This window comes from Gorilla gorilla, chromosome 8 (assembly GCF_029281585.2).
Source record: "Gorilla gorilla gorilla isolate KB3781 chromosome 8, NHGRI_mGorGor1-v2.1_pri, whole genome shotgun sequence".
NCBI lineage: Eukaryota > Metazoa > Chordata > Mammalia > Primates > Hominidae > Gorilla > Gorilla gorilla.
Window position 1 is genome coordinate 17473453 of NC_073232.2, and position 13887 is coordinate 17487339.

Below are 13887 nucleotides of genomic sequence, written 5' to 3' on the forward strand. Positions count from 1 at the left end.
GAAATCTGTGGTTCCTCTTAGTTCCTCCATTCAACCCTCACCAAGTAAAACAGAATATTATAGGAGAAAAAAACTTTCCTAGCCATTATTTGCATGCATAATCCAAGAAAATATGGATATTTTCAGATGCTTTTTGGATATGTTCTTCTTGATTAATGAAGATATTATACCTCCCTACTGTTCTTTCCTGGAGGTAAAAGGAATTTGATCAGTTTCCAAATACCTTGGTATTTTGCCAAAATTCACATTCATAAAACGAGTTTACACTAGATCACTTTACCTTTTATTTCAGGTGTGTTTCCTTCTAACAGGTCTAATTTAGAGGATTTAAAAAACTTGTTCCCATTCCTCCTGTCTTCATTTATGCCCTTGCATGTTGTACTAAATATATGAACATTTGACCCCTGCATTGTTGCACTGATATTGATAGTGTTGCACTGGGTAAAATTTACTTTATGGCAACTGACCTGACACAAATTCTGCTTTCTCTGAATATTATTTATTTATTTATTTATTTATTTAAACATAGCCTCACTCTGTCACCCAGTCTATGGTGCAGTGGCGTGATCTCAGCTCACTGTAACTTCCGCCTCCCAGGTTCAAGTGATTTTCCTGCCTCAGCCTCCTGAGTAGCTGGGACTATAGGTGCATGCCACTATGCTTGTTTAATTTTTGTATTTTTAGTAGAGACGGGGTTTCTCCATGTTGGCCAGGCTGGTCTCAAACTCCTGACCTCAGGTAATCCACCCACCTCAGCCTCCCAAAGTCCTGGGATTACAGGTGTGAGCCACCGTGTCTGACTCTGAATTATTTTTAAGTCTAAATATTAAAGCAATTTTTACAAGTAGCAAAAACAAAGCGGACACATTTAGAGAGAGTATATTCAGTAAGTTTAAGATATCCTAGTTTTTCTTCATTTATCTTTTGTCACTTATTTATTCACTCAACAAGCCTATGTGAAAGGGCTTGGTACTATGATATGTACCAAACATGGAAATAATTAAGTAGTGAGTTCAGCTTATAAATAATTCCAGAAGGGTAATCAACAGTTTGAGATGAATGGAGCAGAGTAGTGGTTAAGATAACTGGTTTAAGACTCCTGCTAGTCTAAGTTCCAATCTTCACCTTGCTACATACCAGATGTGTGACATTAGAAAAGTTATTTTGTCTTCCTGAGCTAAAGTTTACTCATCTTTGTAAACTCTCTGTCATACTGTTATTAGGAGGGTCAAATAAAATAATGGATATAAGGCAATTAATATATTGTTTGAAACACTGCAGAATAATAAAGACTGACTATGTTTTAAATTAGGGATTCTCGTTAGATTGAAATCTACTGGGCAACACATTTTTAAAATCTGACCTGGTATATCTTCAAGCCAAGATCTTCAAGTTCCCTTTCTACCTGTGATTCAGTAAACACAATTTTCTGAAAAGAATTAGTTCTATATTGATAAGAAAGTTGTTTGAGACACAGAGATGTTCCCTTCTCCCAGTGGGAAGGGGCTGCATTTAAACTCAGCTGTGCACTGGACCCAAGGTCCCTCCTGAAGCAAGTATGCTACAAAATCCTATTTACCCTATGGACTTCAGGTGCTGGGCAGCTGGAATTACCAGGCAAATCTCCTAAACAGCTGGCAACTGAACTCTAAGCTGCTGATTTCCGAGTAGCTGGTGTATTGCCCCACTGACCAGGCTGCTTTCTCATTTCTGCCCTGTAAAAAGCTTGAATGAAAGGAGCAGTAGTCCTCTAGTGGAACCCAGACCCACACCACAGAACCAAAAGCCCTTTGGGTCCTCCATCTTCCTGTAGGAGGATGGAGGAGTCAGAGGACTTCTGCTTTCTCTTCTCTTGCTGATTCAGCCTCATACATTTTCATCTTCCGAAGAAAGCCTATGCCCGTGGATACTGTGGAATTTATCCTGAACCCTGCAATAAGACAGGTGGGACTGACCTGACACAACACCTCCATACCCCAGTTCCTCCTGGATCCCTTTTTACTTTGCCAAGATTCCCAGTGGGAATGGTGCCACAATTGGCAGCAAGCCTGGGTCCACCCCATTGTGGATTTTACTACAGCATTTCCTTCTGTCCTCCCAGGAATTAATAACAAGCAAACAAACAACTCTTTCACTATCATCATCCCAAGTGTTCCGTAAAATTAAAAGTGCTTTTTTCACCATGGAATCATGTCCTCTGCAGGAACATGGATGGAGCTGGAGGCCTTTGTCTTTAGCAAACTAATGCAGGAACAGAAAACCAAATACTGCATGTTCTCACTTATAAGTGGGAACTGAATGATGAGAACACATGAACACGTGGAGGGGGGAATAACACACACTAGGGCCTAATTGAGGGTGGAGGGTGGGAGGAGAGGATAAAAACAGTAGCTAATGGGTGCTAGGCTTAGTACCTCAATGACAAAATCTGTATAACAAACCCCCATGACACAAGCTTACCTATGTAACAAACCTGCACATGTACCACTGAACTTAAAAGTAAGAAATAAGTACTTTTTTTTCACACAAAAAAGTTTATTGATTCATAGATGGTGGAGACTTTTGATAAAAAGAATGCAAATAATTTAATATACTCAGGGATGTAGCCTGTTCTTAGTTCTGTTATTCCTGTATTAATGGGATAACTTACTTTTGCCTTATTATCAATATGAGTAAAATGAAGGGTATGATTCAAATTAAGCTGACTATCTTGTTAGGGACATACCTAATCAGAGCTATTATAACATTTATCTTGTGATATTAAGTTACAAACAATAATCTCTTTAACTTGATGAAATACTTTCACTGTGTGTATGTTTTCTTAGGTAGATATGAGAAACAGTGCAACATAGCCTAAAGATCATAGAGCTGGGGCAATAGTGTATAGATTTGAATCCTGTCTTCACCAGCTCTGAGCTGTGTAAACTTTGGCTAGTTACTTAATCTCTTTTTGCCTAACTTTCTCATGTATAAAATAGAGATTAAAAAGTTACAATAAGTAACATAAAAGTAAAGTGCTTAAAATCAATGGTATATATTATCAAAAATATAAATATAATATATAATAAACTTATTATATACTTTCTAATATAATCTTTTGTACTAAAAGATATTGTACTAAATAAAATTTGGAGTCTGAATTCTAATTCCCCATCTAAAATAGGGAACTATAATTCGTTTTTAAACTTGTTATTACTGTATGTAAGAAAGCTGTTAATATTTGTGTATTTTATTACTAGCTATCTTATTAAACTTTCTTAGTTATTATAATAACTTTCAGCTGATTCTCTTAGGTTTTCTAGATAAATCATCTGTTGGCAATAATATTTTATCTTCTTTCCAAAAGTTACACTCCGTATTCATTTTTCTTGTCTTATTGCGGTGTCAAGAGCTTCCATAACAGATTAGACCACAGTAGTTTCAGGCAGGTGGAGTTGTCTGTGTGTTCACCAATATTTGCTGCTTCTCCCAAGGCAGAATTATACTTTTCTATTCTATTGGTGTTGAATTTGGCCATGTGCCTGCTGCAGCCAATAATATGTGACACACTTTTGGAAAGAAGTTCTAAAAGCCAGGCATGATTCACCATATTGTCTTTTCCCTCCTTTAAGCGATTGTCAATATTCAGACAGAGGCTACTGCATTAGTCTGGTGTTGAAGTGAAGTCCTACAGAGCAGATTTGCAGCTGCCCATAACAGGCATGAAGTGTGGAGCAAACCTTTGTCTTTGAAAGCCATTCAGATTTGGGGATCATTTGTTAACTGCAGTAGACATCTTTAGTTTAATTTTTCTCCTTAGCAATCTCAACTTTGTCTTCCTTAATGTCTTTTAACCGATTTTTAAAAAGTTATTCTGTCCCTCCAGATAAGAATAATTCTGAAATTATAAAGCATACGCAATGCAATTCTTATTTCAAGCAAGTAGGACTACACTTGGAATATACACACAATTGACAGGGTGAGAAGACTGAAGGTGATGTATTACAAACTTAAAGTCCTCTGAGCAGAAAAGAAAGAATTGTTTTCTGTCCCAATCTTATATTTTCATATAAGTTAGATGAGTCATCAAGTTAGAGAATCACTGCAGTAGAACCAGTAGTTTCTGTGGTCACTATTTAGGCATCTTTACTGTATTATTTTTAAAGAGATTTTCAAAAATCTGTGGTTACCTTTGGAAGGTATAACTGGGAATTTTAAAATTTTCTTCTTTATGCTCTAGGATAATTTCCAAATTTTCTACAGTGAGTATATACATTACTTTTATAATTAGAATTTTAATATATATATTTAGATATCTAAATATAAGTAAATATATAATAAATATGTTAGCAATGGGGTCTTGCTGCATGTGTTGCCCATGCTGGTCTCAAGCTCCTGGGCTCAACAACTCTCTGCCTTGACCTCTTGAGTATCTGGGATTACAGGGGTGAGCCCCTGCTTTCGGCTTATAATTAGAATTTTAAAATCTTGGCCGGGCACGGTGGCTCACGACTGTATTCCCAGCACTTTGAGAGGCCGAGGTGGTGGATCACTTGAGGTCAGGAGTTCGAGACCAGCCTGGCCAACATGGTGAAACCTTGTCTCTACTAAAAATACAAAAACCACCCAGGTGTGGTGGCACGTGCCTGTAATCCCAGCTACTCGGGAGGCTGAGACAGGAGAATCAGCTTGAATCCGGGAGGTGGTGGTAGCGGTGAGCCAAGATCGCGCCACTGCACTCTAGCCTCGGTGACAGAGTGATTCTGTCTCAAAAAAAAAAAAAAAAGAAAAATAAAAACAAAATCTTTAACAGCGGCACCAAAAAGAGTTGGGTGTGAGGTGGGCAGCATGGTGGGGAGTTTAGGCATGAAGTGACAAGATTCACAACAAGAACAGTTAGGAAGAGGTGGCCATTGTAATGAGACAGGTAGTTGCTCAGCTAGTGGCAGGGGACCCACAGTGGGAGGAGGAGGCGGGAGTGGAATAGATTTGATACACACTTGAGAGGTAGAATTAAATTTCACAGAATTTTATGATGGATGTGAAAGTAGGTGAGAGTTTAGATAAGGAGTTAAAGGGAGAGAGGAGTTCAAGATTACACCCATATTTTGATTGAAGTTACCAGTAAATGATGCCATCACTGAGATAAGGAGAGACAAGGGAAGAAGAACCAATTCATAATGGGGCAATTTTAGGTGGAGATGCACGTGGGAGACATGTAAGACAACTGGAGTTTGTCACATCCCATCAGATTCCTTGATAGAATTTTTGTGGGTGGGAGGCCATTGCTATTTCTAGCATCTAACAACAGTTTCAGAAAAACTGGTATTTATTTTAGCAGGATCTTTCTGAATATTTTCTGGGGTAATCTTTTCCTGTTGTCGAGGCTGTTCTAAAAAGATTAGTTTCACATCTCTATAGGCTAACCTGGTAGCAGCAGAATATAGACATCTGGGTATATTTTATTATTCCATCATTTCATTGACATGGAAATTAGGACGAAGACTGGGATTTACTGGTGAATGATTTTCTTCCCTATATGTACTGCAGCCATCTAGTTAGGTTCCATAACCATTTTCTTATTTAGGGCAGGAATTCCTATTTTTGATTTTGCAATATTCAGGGGTGTTTCCCTCTATCTTTAGGGGTATGGTAGAGTTTTCAGATGCATAAAAATGTAGTCAATGTTCATTCATTCCAGTTTAGCAGTCAAGTTTTGCATGGCAAATATTTAAAAGATAGAAATAAAGCATTTTCTCATGCTTGGCTTGATAATTAGATTGTGCAGCTCATCAGGTGGACAGTTATTATTATTGTCATTATTTTTTATTATTAAACCATATTTATTTAAGTTTATTTTATTTTAAGATCCAGGGTACATGTGCAGGATGTGCAGGTTTCTTGCATAGGTAAACATGTGCCATGGTGGTTTGCTGCACCTATCAACCCATCACCTAGGTATTAAGCCTGGCGTGCATTAGCTATTTTTCCTGATGTTCTCCAACCCCCTGCCTTCCCCTGAGAGGCCCCAGTGTGTGTTGTTCCCTCCCTGTGTCAATGTGTTCTCACTGTTCAGCTCTCAGTTATAAGTGAGAACATGCAGTGCTTGGTTTTCCATTACTATGCTAGTTTGCTGAGGATAATGGCTTCCAACTCCATCCATGTCCCTGCAAAGGACACAGTCTTGCTCCTTTTTATGGCTGCATAGTATTCCGTGGTATCTATATATAGCATTTTCTTTATCCAGTCTATCATTGGTGGGCATTTGGGTTGATTCCATGTCTTTGTTATTATGAATGGTGATGCAATGAACATACATGTACATATATCTTTATAATGGAATGAGAATTATTATTATTTTAATAAAAGAATAGAGATGAGGTCTTGCTATGTTACCCAGTCTGGTCTTGAACTCCTGGCCTCAAACACTCCTCCCTCTTTGGCCTCTCAAAGTGTTGGGATTACAGGCATAAGCCACCACGCCTGGCCAAGGTGGACAATTACTGATCAAAAATCTCATACTTTGACTCAGTGTGGAATAGTGGAGAAGCCTGGGAATCAAAGCTCTCTTTCTGGGTCAGTACTCTGGAAAGACCCTGCATCTGGAAAGCACTTTGTGTATAGTTACTGAATAAATGAATACTTAAATATAACGTAATTTCTATGCCTTTCATGTTATCTGACCTTGTACATACTTTTCTCCCCTATGCTTCATCTTTTTTCATACATGCAATGGATTGGCAAAAGAATAGAATAAATGACTTATTTTATTGTTTGGGCCTCCTTTGATAGCTGAGTTCAACTGTTGTTTATTGTGAATTTCTCAGTTTTTTTTTTTTTTTAACAGAGTCTCATTCTGTTGCCCAGGCTGGAGTGCAGTGGTGTGATCACGGTTCACCACAACCTCCTCCTCCTGGGCTCAAGCAATCCTCCCACCTTAGCCTCCCGAGTAGCTGGGAGAAGAGGTGTGCATCACCATGCCTGGCTAGCTTTTGTATTTTTTTGCAAAGACAGAGTCTCCATGTTACCCAGGTTGGTCTCAAACTCCTGAGCTCAAGCAGTCCTCTCGCCTCAGCCCCCAAAGTGCTGGGTTTACAGAATTGAACCAGTGTGCCTGGCCCCTCAATTTTTAATTTTTTTAGTGATAAAACCTCTGAGGATGTACATTTCAGGTAAATTAAGTTGGATGTTCTTTTTATATATATAGTTTGGTGAGGTAAATGATATTAAGTAACTACGATTTTGCTCTTAAGAAAACAAAAGCATCAAACATATTGATGCTTGTGTAAATAAAAGTTCAGCTTGCTTACTTTTGTTTTTTTCAAGCTCCTTGCAATGTAGTATTATCTTATTTATTTTTAATTTTGCTTTCCATGTAAACTCTCTGTTCTTAGAAACAATTTGGCAGTGAATGCCACTTTTTCCTGCCACTCTCAGACGTGCAAAATCACGATAGAAGAAAAGAAGGAAATTGGTGTGTTAGTCCCTGCACTGTTAACCGTTGCTAAGCAGAGACCTAGATCTATCTGGAATTTCTGTAAGTTTTTAGGGAGTGCTTTGCTAGGCTGTAAAAAGTTTGCAATTGGAATTTCACTCCATTACTGTCTAAGTCTAATTGGCTTTATATTATCACAGAGCTGTATGTTCACAGCTGAAGCCACTTAGGAAAGGGTGGCATACACAATGCTGCAGAGAACTGTATATAATTTACTAGGGGTAAGGTATAAGTGCCTACTACATAGCCCTTCTGAAGTCTCTTCCAGATTGATTGAAGATTGAATCTTTAATTTACTTTACTAATTAAAGGACTTAGCTTAATTGTTATGAGTTTAGGTTTTGCACAGGAGCCCAGAGACCTTAAGGCAAAGTACATGTCATAAGTCAATCATACGCGTCAGTCAATGTGACATTTCTGAGTAGTCTGTGTTCCCGTGATGGCACTCCATCTGGGCCATTGTTCCTCAAAATAAAGTGATGGTAGAATCGGAGGAATGGTTCATGTATTCTCTCTCAAGAAAGATACCTTGCCTTAAAATAAAAGGTGATTGAATCATCGGCAAATCTGTGTTCACTCAAGACCTTTTCTTCTGCTTTTTAATCTTTTTTTAAACAAAATTGTTTTAACCCTGCTGTGGCAAGTTTGGGGCAATGCTCGTAAATCTCATTCTATTTCCTTATGGCACACAGTCATGGAAATGGAGAAAGCCTTTACTGTGGAGAGCCAGCAAGCTTTGAGTTCAGGGGCAATAAAATTCCTTTTCATAAGTAGGATCTGGGAGCCCGTCAGCATTTCTTGCTTTGTGGATGTCGACATCTCCAGTAGGGCATTGCAAATATAATTCTAAAAGGTGTGCAGGAAGCCAGGAGATAGATAATAGGGATGCATGTCCTCTACGAGGTAGATCAGAACTGAAGTATCCCGCTGTACGTTCTGCAGGCACCTTGGGGAAGAGAGAGCCCACATTCCTTCTGAGGCATCCTTTAAAGGAGGCAGAAGGAAGAGAAGTTAGTACTCTCTTTCTCTGTCTTCTTGTGTCCAAGCCACTCTCCTTCCCAGGAAGAAGCTAAAATATAGAGAGACCATAGGATAGGATATTTTTCTCTCTTCCTTCCTTCCTTCCTTCCTTCCTTCCTTCCTTCCTTCCTTCCCTGCCTCCTTCCCTCCCTCCCTCCCTTCCTCCTTCCCTCCCTCCTCTCTCTCTTCTCTCTCTTTCTGTTTTTCTTTTTTTTTTTTTTTTGACGGAGTTTCACTCTTGTCATCCAGGCTGGAGTGCAATGGCGCGATCTCAGCTCACTGCAACCTCTGCCTCCTGGGTCCAAGCAATTCTCCTGCCTCAGCCTCCCAAGTGGCTGAGGTTACATGCACTCATCACTCCGCCCAGCTAATTTTTGCATTATTAGTAAAGACGGGGTTTCACCTTGTCGGCCAGGCTGGTGTTGAACTCCTGACCTCGGGTGATCCACCCCCCTGGGCCTCCTAAAGTGCTGGGAGTATAGGCATGAACCACCACGCCCGGCCGGGATATGTTTTCTATCACTCAAAAGTAAGGGGGAAAACGGAGAGCCTCCAAAGATGAGTCATAGTTTTGTATTCCACTCTTCATTATGGTTCACATGTCACTGGAGACACAGCCAGTTGCCATTGAGCGTCATTTGAAGAGAGGAAGAAAAGTACTTTGGTACAGAGTAGATCCTTCATCTATATTGCTGATTGAGTGACGGTATTTTACTCCATTCCCTTAGCTTGCTGGGGTAACAAGAATGTGACTTGTATTTAGAAAAGTGTGTTCCTAGGATAATTTAGCAAAAATATTTTCCTTAATAATACGAACAAAGCAGCCAGGCACGGTGACCCATTCCTGTAATCCTAGCACTTTGGGAGGCCGAGGCGGGCGAATCAACTGAGTTCAGGAGTTCAAGGCCAGCCTGGCCAACATGATGAAACCTCATCTCTGTTAAAAATACAAAAAATAGCCAGGCGTGGTGGTGGGTGCCTGTAATCCCAGCTACTTGGGAAGCCCAGGCAGGAGAATCGCTTGAATTCGGGGGCAGAAGTTGTAGTGAAGTGAGAGTGCCACTGCACTCCAGGGTAGGCTACAGAGTGAGACCCTGTCTCAATAAATAAATAAATAAATAAATAAAAATTAAAAAATACAAACAAATCAAGCAAATATACTTTTAGCACTTCAGGAAGTGATAAATAAATATTTTGGTTTACAGTTCTATGAGTTTTATGAAATTTTAACCCCTACCACAAAGAGAATATCAAATAATCCTCACTCTCCCCCCTCCCGGCATTGCCTCATGTTAACCTTTTGTACATAGATGTTTTCCCCATCTTGAATCCCAGGATTTGGCAAAGAGTTCTTAGATATAACACAAGAAATATTATCCATGAAAGAAAAAAATGATAAAGTGGGCTTCACCACAGCTAAGACGTTTGCTTCTTGAAGAACACAGTGAAGAGAATGAAAACACAAGCTACAGACTAGATGAAAGCTTCTGCAGATGTTCAAAGCCCTTTGAGAGAGAGAAACTGAATACGGCATGATCTTTTTCTACCAGAAGCTGCAGTGGAACAGAGCTAGAGATCAATGTGTAATAAACAATATATGAAGGAGAACGTAATTAGTGCTAAAATAATGGTGGTACCAACGATGTAGCAGCCTTTCGGGGCAGAGGGGATACTTCATCGTAGCTTGTGAAATCAAGTGTGGTGGTGTGGGGCACAGAGACCCGTGAGAGAGAGAGTTCCAGAGGAGGAAATCCTGTAAGAAAAGCCATACAAATGGGAAAATGCTCAGCGTAAACAGTAAAGTGTCAGAAATTTACTCTGGTTAGCTCCCAGTATCACCTCTGCGTCTTTCATGGCAGAATGAGAATGAATATATGTCTCCCAGTACATGCAGAAACCCTCAATATCCGCACCTTCTAAGGTCCGTAAGGAAAAAAAAAAAAACAAAAACAAAATAAAACACACCAAAAAAAAACCCCAAAAAACAAACAACAACAACAACAACAACGACAACAAACTTGTACTGCTGGGCGCGGTGGCTCATTCCTGTAATCCCAGCACTTTGGGAGGCCGAGGCGGGCGGATCACCTAAGGTCAGGAGTTGGAGACCAGCCTACCCAACAGGGCGAAACCCCGTCTCTACTAAAAATGCAAAAAATTAGCTGGACGTGGTGGCCCTGTAATCCCAGCTACTTGAGAGGCTGAGGCAGGAGAACTGCTTGAACCCAGGAGGCAAAGGTTGCAGTCAGCCGAGATCGTGCCACTGCACTCCAGCCTGGGCAACAAGAACGAAACTCTGTCTCAAAACAAAAACAAAAACAAAAACAAAAACAAAAACAAAACAAAAAACCTTGCACTTACCTTTTCTAAGTGACAATTACCCCGAAGAGTGGATTCACTGGTTATGCTGAAACATAGAAAACCATTTAGGGTCATCTAAAGGGAACTGAAATGTCAGAATGGTCCATTGGAAATGCAGATGTTAACTGCCCTAAGCACAATAACAAAATGATGAAGCCAATTAGGAAAGTACTGCTGAGAACTTCAGGCTTTGGTTAGTCACAAAGGCAGAGGAAAAAAGACCAGGTTGTTTGATCTTGTTTATCTGGAGGTGGAGTCAATAATCTGAATAGTTTCGAATGGTCCTAAATGTTTTGGGGCACTTAGAGCCCTGCTATGAACTCATTTGTTGTTATGTAATCTGCAATGGACTCGTCTCCACAAGTCATTTTCCTTGTGCTCCATCATACCTGGTACAAATGAAACACTGGTCTCTGTAATACTTAAGCATCTTTTTTGCTGGGCAAATTACTGAAAGAACAAATTCTTTTGCTATTGGTCAACTGCTGAAATTAGCATAAAATCAGCACATAAATTATGTTAAACAATGCAGAGAGTTAGGATATAAGTGTATGTCACTTTCACGCTTATACACATATGTTCTGTTTCATATTTTCTCTAATTAAAATATAAGATTTTATGCATTGGAAAGCTCTGATTTATGTCAGGTACAGTCTTCTCTCCACCGTATATTAGTAGATGTAAAAGAGATTTTTTAAGAATTTACATTCACATTTTTTGGTGTATAGTCCAATGTGTCTTAACATGTGCATAGATTCTCATAACTACTCCCACAAACAGGATACAGAATAGATTCAACAACTCCTCTCCTTGAGAGGTTGAGGCAGGAGAACTGCTTGAACCCAGGAGGCAAAGGTTGCAGTCAGCTGAGATTGTGCCTCGTTCTGACCCATTTCCTCATTCTGACACATTGTAGGTAAGCCCTCTCGTCATAAAAAAAAAAAAATAATAATAAGTTGGATTTCATGAAAGGTAAAAACATTTTGCTTTTTGAAGAACACACTTAAGAAACTGAAACGATAAGCTACAGATTGGGAGGAAATGTTGGCAAATAATGTATCAGACAAAAGATACAAATCTGGAGTAAAGAACTCTCAAAACTCAACAATAAGGGAATAGATAACCTAATTTAAAAATGCATGAAAGATTTGAAGAGAAGCTTCACCAAGAAGATAAAAGGTAGGCAAGTAAGCCAATGAAAAAATCATTAGTCATTAGGAACATACAAATGAACACAATGAGATGCCATTATGCACCTCTTAAAACAGCGAAAACGAAAAGCACTGAGGGTGCCAAGTGATGGTGGACGTGGAGCAACAGGAATCCTCCTCCACGGATGGTGGGAATGCAAAGGGGTCCAGCTGCTCTGGGAAACAGTCTGACAGTTTCTTACAAAGGTAAACATATGCATCCTTTATGACCCAGCAATATCATGCCTTGGGATTTATCTTAGATAAAAACTTAGGTTCACACAAAAACCTGTGCATGAATGCTTTTAGCAGCATTATTCTTCATCTCTAAAACCTGGAAGGAATTCCAATGTCCTTCAAAGTGTGAATGGATAACCAAATCATTGTACACCTATACACTTAAATACATGAAATAAAATGGATGACTCTCAAAATAATTATGCCCAGTGAAAGAAGTTATATTCCATTTTGTGATAATGAGCAATTGATTCCTTTAAGAATATCTCTTCTCATTCTGCTTATTTCTTTTTTCTCCTTGTTGTCTCAGGCCTTAGCTCTTCCTTCTCCACCCATGGTGCCTCTCTTCTGAGAATTTCATTTGTGCATGTTTCAGGTACCTTTTGCTGCACGAAAAGCCACCTCAAATTTAGTGGCATAATATAACCATTTTATTATTCTCAGGAATTCTGTAGGTAAGGAATTCATCCTTACCCTGAGGCCATATTTTCTTGAAAAGGCCTTGGATTTTATCTTTGCCCTGAGGTTGGCCCTCCTTTCCCCTCCCCTCCCCTCCCCTCCCCTTCCCTTCCTTTTTGAGACAGGGTCTTCCTCTGTAGCCCAGTCTGGGGTGCAGTGTAGAGAACATAGCTCACTAAAACCTCCAACTCCCAGGTTCAAGTGATTCACCTGCCTCAGCCTCCTGAGAAGAGAAGCTAAAACTATTGGCATGTGCCACCATACCTGGCGATTTTTTTATTTTTATTTTTATTTTTCATAGAGACATGGTCTTGCTTTGTTGTCCAGGCTGGTCTAGAACTCCTAGTGTCAAGTAATCTTTCCACCTTGGCCTCCCAAAGCGCTGTGGTTACAGGCATGAGCCACTGTGCCCAGTTCATTTCTTATTTTGAGGACTCTGCTCTCTGTTACAGTCCTTTCAAGTTTGTTATCAGTTACATTTCCTTCTATTTACATTTCCTCTGAATTATACATTTTCTCCAAATTATGGAGTAATTCATTCTTTAGTTTATCTCTCTTACTCTCTCATTTTATTTTAGAGGGCTAAAATGTAGGCAACCCTTCAACGCTCTCCTGAAATTCTCCTTTATCTTCGTGGTTGAGTTTGTTAAGCATATTTTCCATGGGACAGTGTTGCAGAAGGCATTGCTGCTATGTAACAATGGCTCCTTTCTTAGCTCCCAACACCAATGTCTTCACTATCCTCCTTCAAGCCCTCATTGATAGCCTCCGGGATGACTGTTTGGCTTCTGTCCTTCACTGTGCTCCAAAACCAATGCTGCAAGTTTCACCTTTTGTTATGGAGGAGACCCCTTCCGGGTACCAAATTAGCCTACGGTTTATTGCTGCCTGTCAAACCTTCCTAAGCTGTGAGTCATGATGCATCAACCATTTGATTTCACTTTGGCATTCTGTGCATCGGGAATTTGAACAGGGCATAGCAGGGATGCCTTACATCTCTTCAGTGTTCTATGGGACCTGGTCAGGAATGTGTCGAATGGCTGAGATATGTTTCCAACGGAGGAAGACGGGAATTTTCTGAAAGTTTCTTCACTCACATGTCTGGGTCTTGGACTGGGATGACATAAGTCTTGTCTAATCTGAGAC